Below are 9,000 nucleotides of genomic sequence, written 5' to 3'. Positions count from 1 at the left end.
AATCAATTAATAATAAATAAAATAAAGGTTTCTGTGCATTTAAAAGACGATTAAAAATGAAAAGTTGATTCATGGGGTGGGAAAAAATATTGCAGTATGCACAGTCAACAAATTATCAGGTGATATGAAGAACTTTAAAAATCGTTAAGTAAAAGCCAGAAAGCTAATAGAAAATTTAGCAAAAAGACTTGAACAATTAACAAAATAGGATACCCAAATGGCCAATGCATATCAAACAAAGTGCTCATCTTTACCAGTTATCAGAGAAATGGGAATTAAGAACAGGAGGTATACCATTACACATCCACCAGAATGGCTAAACAGAAAAGACAGATCTAGTGCTGATGAATATATCCTATGTCTCATATATTCCATTCCTCAGCGTACTTTCAAAAGAAAAGTGTACATATGTTCATTGAAAGACCTGAACTAGAAGACACTAGTTATAAATAACAGCGTTATTTATAAGGAAAAAACTGGAAGCAACCCAAATGTCCCTCAGCAATGGAACAGTTCAATAAGTTATAGTTTATTCCCACAATGGAAGACTATAGAACAATACAAGTGAATAAACTACAACTATACACAACAGCTTAGGTGGATCTCATAAATATAATGCTGAGCAGAAGAAACGTTGTATATGATGAAATTTGAAGTGGGGTTTGCGAGAGAATGGCTAAGAAAGAATTCTTGAGACTTTTTGGTGCAAAAAGGTGATCTTATTAAAGCATGGGGACAGAACTCATGGGCAGAAAGAGCTGCACCGGGGTTGTGAGGAGTGACTGATTATATATATTTAAGTTGGTGGAGGGAGGGGAGAGAGAGATAAAGTAAGTTTCTAAGGAATTTTGAAAGCAAGGCTTTCAGGACCTTGAGGGGCTAGCTGCTGTTCAGGTAAGGTTACTTTTAGTTTTTAACAAAACATAAACATTAAGGCAGTAAGACAGCCAGGAGTTCCTTGAGCAAAGTCATGCTTTCTATGTTTCAGGTGTCTATCAGTGGGCTACAAAGCTGTAAGGAGATTTAATTTAAGGCACATTTCTTTCGCTTTTGTTTCCCTCATCAGTCTGTGCAAAAAGAATATATATAACACAATCTTTATATAAAGAACAAAAGCAAAAGTAATCTGTTTATGAGTCAGGATAATGGTTTCCCTGGTGGGTGAAGGGGAGGTGAAGGGGGCACAAGGCCATGGTGGGGAGGGCTTCTGGGGAGACAGCAATATTCTGTTTCTTGATCCTTGCATTCTTGAACCATAGTGGTTCATTTACACCTATGGTTTGTGTACCTTTATGTATGAATGTTATACTTTAATAAAAAGTTTACATTTAAAAAATTTACTCCCAGAGGTTTTTAAAAACTTTGACTCCAATGGGTAAATGCAAGTATTGGTGATCAAAGCAATGTCAGGCACAATAGAACAGGTTGGGGAGTAGATAGGTGGGATTTCCTGGGGTCCCAGAAATCATGTCATATAAATGCTAGATAGTCAAAGACAGATTTCCTAGGCACTGAGATGGGAGAAACTGGGGGAGAGGGGTGGATCATGGAGGGGGAGCTTTGTAAGTGCTGAGAAAGACTCTACTCAGTACCCAAAGGACTGGAAGAACCCAGGCCTAGATCCCTTGGCAAGGTCAGCCTGTATTTACCATACATTTCTAAGTCAGGATCTGGCAGAAGGCAGCTGTACAGCCTCCCTAAGTAGAGCTCAGTCCATGAACAGAGACACAGTCCAATAGGTATCTTTTGCAAGCTGGTCAAAGGTCGGTCACTTGCTTGTGTAAATGCCCGAAGGAAACTGCCAGAGCATGAACACTGTGGTTGGATGGAAGTGAAGCGGAGAGACTGAGCAATATATCAATTACCAAATGAATTGATTGTCATTTTGAGGCCTGCTCCCAGGAGGCAAGAACAGAGACAGGATGTCTATAAAACCGCTCCCTGAGGCAGTCGTGGATAAGGAGGCTTGTGATTAACAACAGATAGGGAGACACCAGATCAGACGAGATGAGAAGCAGACACCAGGAACACTAAATGTCACCGGAAAACTGGTGCACTTATTTTTTGTCATATAATATCTATGGGTATAAAGATTTCATGCCTCACTCAGGAACGTGTGAAGTGGAGAGACTCACTATAATAATGAAGGTGGATGGGTGTTGTATCTCTGGATTCTGCCTCAACAGCTGGCTAGGCCTGGGGCCTATAATCATGGAAAATACATAATTCCCCCATCAAGGCTCAAGCTCTACATGAGACACAGACACAGAAACAGATCATTAGAGTACAGCGCTGTGGGCAGTGATAGGAATAGACCCAAAAGGCTGTGGAAGCGCCAGGGAGGGGCCTCTAGTCCTAAGAATAGGAAGACTGGAAATGCTTAGGAGACGGAGGACTTGATGTTTATGTTCCAAATGCTTAAACCACAGGTTTAACTCTATCTACAAATCGGACTAACTTTGCATCCAAAAGAAAGGGAAGTATGTCCTCCTAGACCTCCCACATTCACCAGTGACCCCCAACAGCCTCTTTCTCTTCATAAGGTGTAAGCAAGAACTAAGTACGAGTTGATCAAATCATATGATTTCAGTGTATGGACACAAGTTGATCGTGTAGACAGCATGTTAGTATATCAAGTGAAATGTCCAGTGAAGTAGGTCTACTGGATGGTTAAGGATACATGTCAGCATTATTATGTGGGCAGGCAATTATATGTAAATAGTAAGAAATTTTCCAAAACGATGCCTTAATTAACATATTCTCTGAAAGTCAAACCTCTTTGACTGGTTGTCCTGGTACTGAAAGTGATCACTGGTGGTAGGAAATGGAAACACTTAAACATACACAATAATATAAATGACTGAATAGGTTCAGAGGAGCAATGGTGAACAGGAAATGGAGAGCTCATGCTTCTCCTGACTAGGGCTTTAAAAAAGCAACAGCACCCAAAGTAATATTTGGATCCATAAATAGAACTTTTCCAATGGCACAGTTTATTGTCAGGAATTCTGTCAAATACTGTAGGAAACATACGATAGAGATGCAGGCCAGAATTGCTAGACCCCATTTTTCTTGAGAAGTTGGAAATCTGGATTTTTAGATTCAATATTCAGATTTTTAATATTGGCATCGAATTCAAGTTTGAAAATCAAAGCAAAACATCACTTGGAGCAAAACACTTCTGTGAACTGCATTCAGCCCATAGGAAGCAAATTTCCAAGGAGTGGTCCATTATCCTCAGAACGGCATTTTGGAGCCAGCGGTCTGGAAGAAAAGGTTATGAGGCTATCTTGGAGGTAACTCTTGGGGATAAGATGTGTTCCTGGCATGTCAAGCAGCAGGACTCTTTCAAGGGAGGAATCAAAAGCCTTAACTAAACACTCAGGAAAGGGGGCTTGAAGGGGTTCCAGCTTGGGCCACAGCAAAGGGTGGTCCCTAAGTTCCTGAGCAGGAATATCTATGCTGGCTGAGAGGACCAGTGTGACCCTCAGATTGGGGAGATGGAACTCACATCCCAGAGCATGCTGACAATGTTGAATTTTACCTGAGCTCTTTGCTCCTAGAAAATAGTGATGATTAAAGGAACCCCTCATTTTTGTTTTGTTTGGGGTTTTTTTGTTTTGTTTTGTTTTGTTTTGTTTTGTTTTGTTTTGAGAGAAAGAGAGAGAGAGAGAGAGAAGGAGAGTCGGGGAGGGGCAGAGGGAGAGGAAGAGAGAGTCTTAAGCAGGCTCCACGCTGAGCATGGAGTCCCATGTGGAGCTCTATCTCCTGACCTGCGATCATGACCTGAACTCAAATCAAGAGTTGGATGCTTAATGGACTGAGCTGCCCCAGGAATCCCCTCATTTTTGTGTTCTGGAAAACAGCTTACTGCAAAGAATGACTCTTTCCCATATGACTTAGATAAGCCTCCGATGACCCCTGTTTAACCCATGACAAAGTTACACCCAGACCTTCCAAATTCCCATTCTTTGCCTCAGAAATGATGAGCTGAACTGCTTACTCCACTGATCAATTAGAACTCAATGCTTGTTAACCAAACTTGGGTTAAGCTTCTTTCCTTTTTCCAAGTCCCTGAACTTTGGCCCACCTGCAGCATGAGCCAGCATTGAGCCCCTCCTGAGAACGGATGGGCCTTTTAGCATAAAATCGTCTCTGATCTACCATCTGATCATGCCAGCCCTTCACTCCATTTCCCCACACTCAGTTCTTTCCAGCCTTGTTCACGCCTTTCAAAAAAAGACATTTATTTGCCCTGACCTCTGAGACACTTGCAGGTTCTCTCTGTTGCAATAGTCCCTTTCCTCCTTTGTAATAATCTTTGAATAAAAAAAAAAAAATCTCTCCTAACTACGTCCTGATTTGTTTTCTATTAGACAATGACCTTATGCAGGCTATACTGTTTAGCACAATTTCTGAAAATAAAGTGTGTGACTGACAAGGTTCTCTTTATGACCAGATGTATTACTCTACTGGGTGATGATGCCCTCTTACATGACAAGAATTAGACCGTGGCCAATGTGGCCCCCAGTCACTGGACAGTGAGTTAGTTACTAGATGTCAAGGGTAAGTTCGCTAGTCTGCCTTGGCTTCTGCAACACCACACTCTGTTTTCCCTCTTCCCCAGAGTCTATGCCTTCTCAGGCTCCTGGTGTTCTGCAGGGCTAAGGCTGGGTGTTCTTCACTACCTGCAATATCAGACACCGCCATGCTCAGAGGTCCATCTATTTGCTGATGTGCCCCAGTTTATATCCTTTTAATGGCTGCATAATACTCATTGCATATATATTACATTTTGTTCATTCATTCATCTGTTGACCAATATTTGGATTGTTTAGACCTTTTGGCTATTGTGAATAAGGATGGCATGAACATTGGTGTACGAATATCTATTCAAGTCCCTGCTTTCAATTCTTTTGATACACTTGGAGAAGTAGAATTGCTGGGTCATAAGGGAGTTTTATGTTTAACCTTTTGAGAAACCACCAAACTGTTTTCCATAGCAGCAACCATTGTACATTCCTACCTCCTCCACATCCTCATCAATACATGTTATTTTAGAAAATTATTATGATGGCCATCCTAGTGGGCATGAAGTGGTAGCTCATTATAGTTTTGATTTTATTTCTCTAATGACTAATGATATTAGCACCTTTTCATGTGAGTATTGGGCATTTTTATATCTTCTTTGGAGAACTGTCTATTCAAGTCCTTTGCCTACTTTTGAATTGGGCTGTTTAGTTTTTTTCTGTTGTTGAGTTTTAGTTTCTATAGATTCCAGATATTAATGTCTTTTTTTCCAATGGTTATTTATTTATTTTGAGAGAGAGAAAGACAAGTGTGCACGCATGTGTGAGATGGGGAGGGGCAGGGAGAGAGGGAGAAAGAATCCCAAGTAGCTTCTATACTGTCAGCACAGAGTCTGATGCAGAGCTCAACCCCACAAACCATGAGATCATGACCTGAGCCAAAATCAAGAGTCAGATGCTTAACTGACTGAGCCACCCAGGCACCCCCAGCTATTAATTTCTTATCAGGTGTGTGATTCACACATATTTTCTCCCATTTTATACAGTCTTTTTGCTTTCTTGATGGTATCCTTTAATCCACAAAAGGTGATTTGACAAGTCCAATTTAAAAAGATAATTTTCTAAAAAGCCAAAATCATGACTCTTGTACAAATATAAAAACACGTATCAGAGATTTTATTTACCTATTTCATGAGGCAACCAGCAAGAATTTACTGTCAGTTCAAAGAAGAATTCAAAGAATCCATGCATAAAGGCAATCAGGAAAGCTAAAATGAACTTATGAATAGATGCAAAACTGGTCAATATCCAAGGGCAATAATCAGTTGCACTTCCACCAGACAAAATTCATTTGCATCTCTAGTGACAAAAATCATTTGTATTGCTATCCGTTTTATACAACCTAAATAGTTGTAAAAGAGTTCAAAGATGATGAAAGTCCCAGTGATTCAATAGGGTGCTAGACAGGGCACCTAGTAACTTTTTAATGCCTATTTCAAAGTCTTTCATAATTTTTCCTGATGCCACTCTCAGAGCACCCCTACCACCACTATCTCACCAGTATGTTGAACCAGCTTGTCTTGAGTCTTTCAGCCCTGGGACGGCTACTGGGGACAGTTATTGGAGCTCAGGGACTACTCACTGGGTGCCAGGTGGGGAAGGTGCAGCTATCCAGCCATTCCTGCTACAAATACTTAATATCTACTCTGAGCCGGCATTATGCTATGAGCACAGTGGGGATCAAGCAGACTGATCTCAGTCCTTTCGAGCCTTACTGTCCAAATGGGAACAGGAAGAATAGTAAATAAACAAATAAAATAATTACAAACTGATAAATGCAATGAAGGAAAATAGCTGCCAACACAGAATCACCAAGAGGGGCCTGGGTAAGTAGGGCCGTCAGGGCGGCCGCTCTGAAGAGAACATTTAAGCTGAGACTTGACAGATGAAGAGGAGCAGCTACTCTGAGTGTGGACGGTGGCAGGAAGCCAGCAGAGCAGCCAACGCTACAGTCTGTCTTCACCCTCTGTGCTTCTAGGGATGGGCCTGCAAGCAGCTCAGTTATTGCTTATCCCTGCCCGGGTGTTCAGGAGGCAAGAAAGGCCAAGTCCTGCCCCACCCCACCCCCCACCACCACCCCAGCCAATGGTGTTACTGGCTGCCTTTGAGTCTAAGCTTCAAAAAATGCCAAAGAGAAGGGTCCCTCCCAAACCAGCTTGCACTCCTTCCTCCTCTGACCCAGTTTCCCTCTGAACTACCCCCATCTGCTAAGTGAAGCCTGAAATGTCTTCCACTTGTGAACAACGGTTGAACCCACATAAAAAGATAAAAGACTTTAAAAATGCAAATAGGCGGCAGAATTAACATGTTAGTGTGACTGTGTAACATGATCGGCTTTTTGCTGAACTGATTGGATTACAAACCTGCAAAGCACAGGGCCCTTGGGGCAAGAGGAAAGACCCAAGGGTGATGTGGGGTGATGGGGCACCCAAATCGACGTATCATCTGCCTCACAGTTTTATCCAGAGCCTGGGCAATAGTTCATTGCTGTTCCAAAATCATTTCATGCTGCTCCATGACTCTCACCAGGATGTTGGCACCAGAATGGCTGGGTGGGGAACCATCTGCCTGAGTTGGAGTGCTGCAGGTGGATGGGCTCATGGGGACAGACAGCAGAGGGAGGAGAAGGCAGAGGGCAGAATCTGGGGCCACTGATCGGGGCACGAGAGGAAGAAGGAGATGGAGAACAACAGACTCAGAGAGCCCAGAGAACCAGAAAAAAATGTTGTATCATAGCAACCAAAGGAAATGTTTAAAGAAAGGAAGTGGCCAATTATGTTAATACAGAGGGACTGTTTCTCAAAATGTATGTGGTTCTGGGAACACTCATATCAGAATCATTTGGGGCATGATTAAGAATTCAGATTCCTAAGGTCTCAGCCACACCTTGTTTGGAACCTCTGGCACTAGAACCTGGAATTGGCATTTTAACAGGTGCACGGGGATTCTGATGCATGTTCTGGAGTAATATGTAATACATGGGATGTGGAATCAGAACTGGGTTGGATTCTGGTTTCTTCCCTTAAGCTGTTGGGCAAGTTGTTGAACTTCTCAGAGCCTAGTATTTTTTTTTAATTTTTTAATGTTTATTTATTTTTGAGAGACAGACAGAGTGTGAGTGGGGGAGGAGCAGAGAGAGAGGGAGACACAGAATCTGAAGCAGGCTCCAGGCTCTGAGCTGTCAGCACAGAGCCTGATGCGGGGCTTGAACTCACGAACCGTGAGATCATGACCTAAGCTGAAGTCGGATGCTTACCAACTGAGCACCTCTCAGAGCACCCCTCAGAGCCTAGTATGTTTAATCTGTAAAATAATACCAGCTTCATAGGGTGGATCTGAGGATGATCTTCACAATGAGATTATATTTATATATATAGCTTACATATTTCAGTGCTTAGCGCAATGCCTGGAATGCCGTTGGAATTCAATGAATATCAACTGCTATGGGTACCTAATAAAGAAAGGCCGCTATATTTGGGAAGAAGGGTGATTTTCAATTTTCCAGATAGTCTCAATAGAGCAGCCTGGGAAATTTCTGGTACTTTTTATTTTTTTAATTTTTTAAATATTTATTTATTTTTGAGAGAGACAGAGAGACAGAGTGTGAGTGGGGGAGGGGCAGAAAGAGATGGAAACACAGAATCCAAAGCAGGCTCCAGGCTCTGAGCTGTCAGCACATAGTCCCCAGGGCTTGAACACATGAGCTGCGAGATCATGACCCAAGCCGAAGTCAGACACTTAACCAACTGAGCCACCCAGGTGCCCTGGGAAATTTCTGGTACTTAGAAAGCAAATACATGGATAAGAAGTAGAAGTAGTAGGTGAAGATCAGGTTCAAGTTCAGATACATGTGCAGCAGAAGGAAAGACAGTTGGCTTGGTAGTCAGAACTGGGTGATGTTGGTGAGAGAAAGGTTACTATTGGAAGAGCGGTGATGGGAGGGTGCTTGAAGGATGAGGTAAGGACAGTTCAATGGCACAAATATAGGAGGCACTAGAAGAAAACAAGAAGAAGAGCCCAGTCTCAGAGAAGATTAGAAGGAGGTTCAGAGGATGGGTAGTTGGGTGGGTACTAGTTAGAGAAGCTATACCATTTCCCCTGACATCAGAAGAAAGAATTATAACAGGAGTTTAGCAAGTGTGAACCCTGGTCCAGCAGCATCAGTCCCACCAGGAACTGGTTAGAAATGTAGTTTTCCTGCTCCATCACAGACCTACTATATCAGAAATTCTGAAGGATGGGGCAATCTTTGCCTTAACAAGCCCTCCAGGCAATTCCAATGTACCTGAAGCTTGAGAACCACTGGATTAGGCAAGAGTTGAAGAGGTAGGGATCTTTGAGACAAAGTTATGTAGTGCCCTGTGCAAGCCATCTGCTGAGTATGGAGGTGGCAGAGGGCACAAGCGGAGGC

Source organism: Panthera onca, chromosome D2 (genome assembly GCF_046562875.1).
Source record: "Panthera onca isolate mPanOnc1 chromosome D2, mPanOnc1 haplotype 2, whole genome shotgun sequence".
NCBI classification, from domain to species: domain Eukaryota; kingdom Metazoa; phylum Chordata; class Mammalia; order Carnivora; family Felidae; genus Panthera; species Panthera onca.
This window is presented reverse-complemented; position numbering follows the sequence as displayed.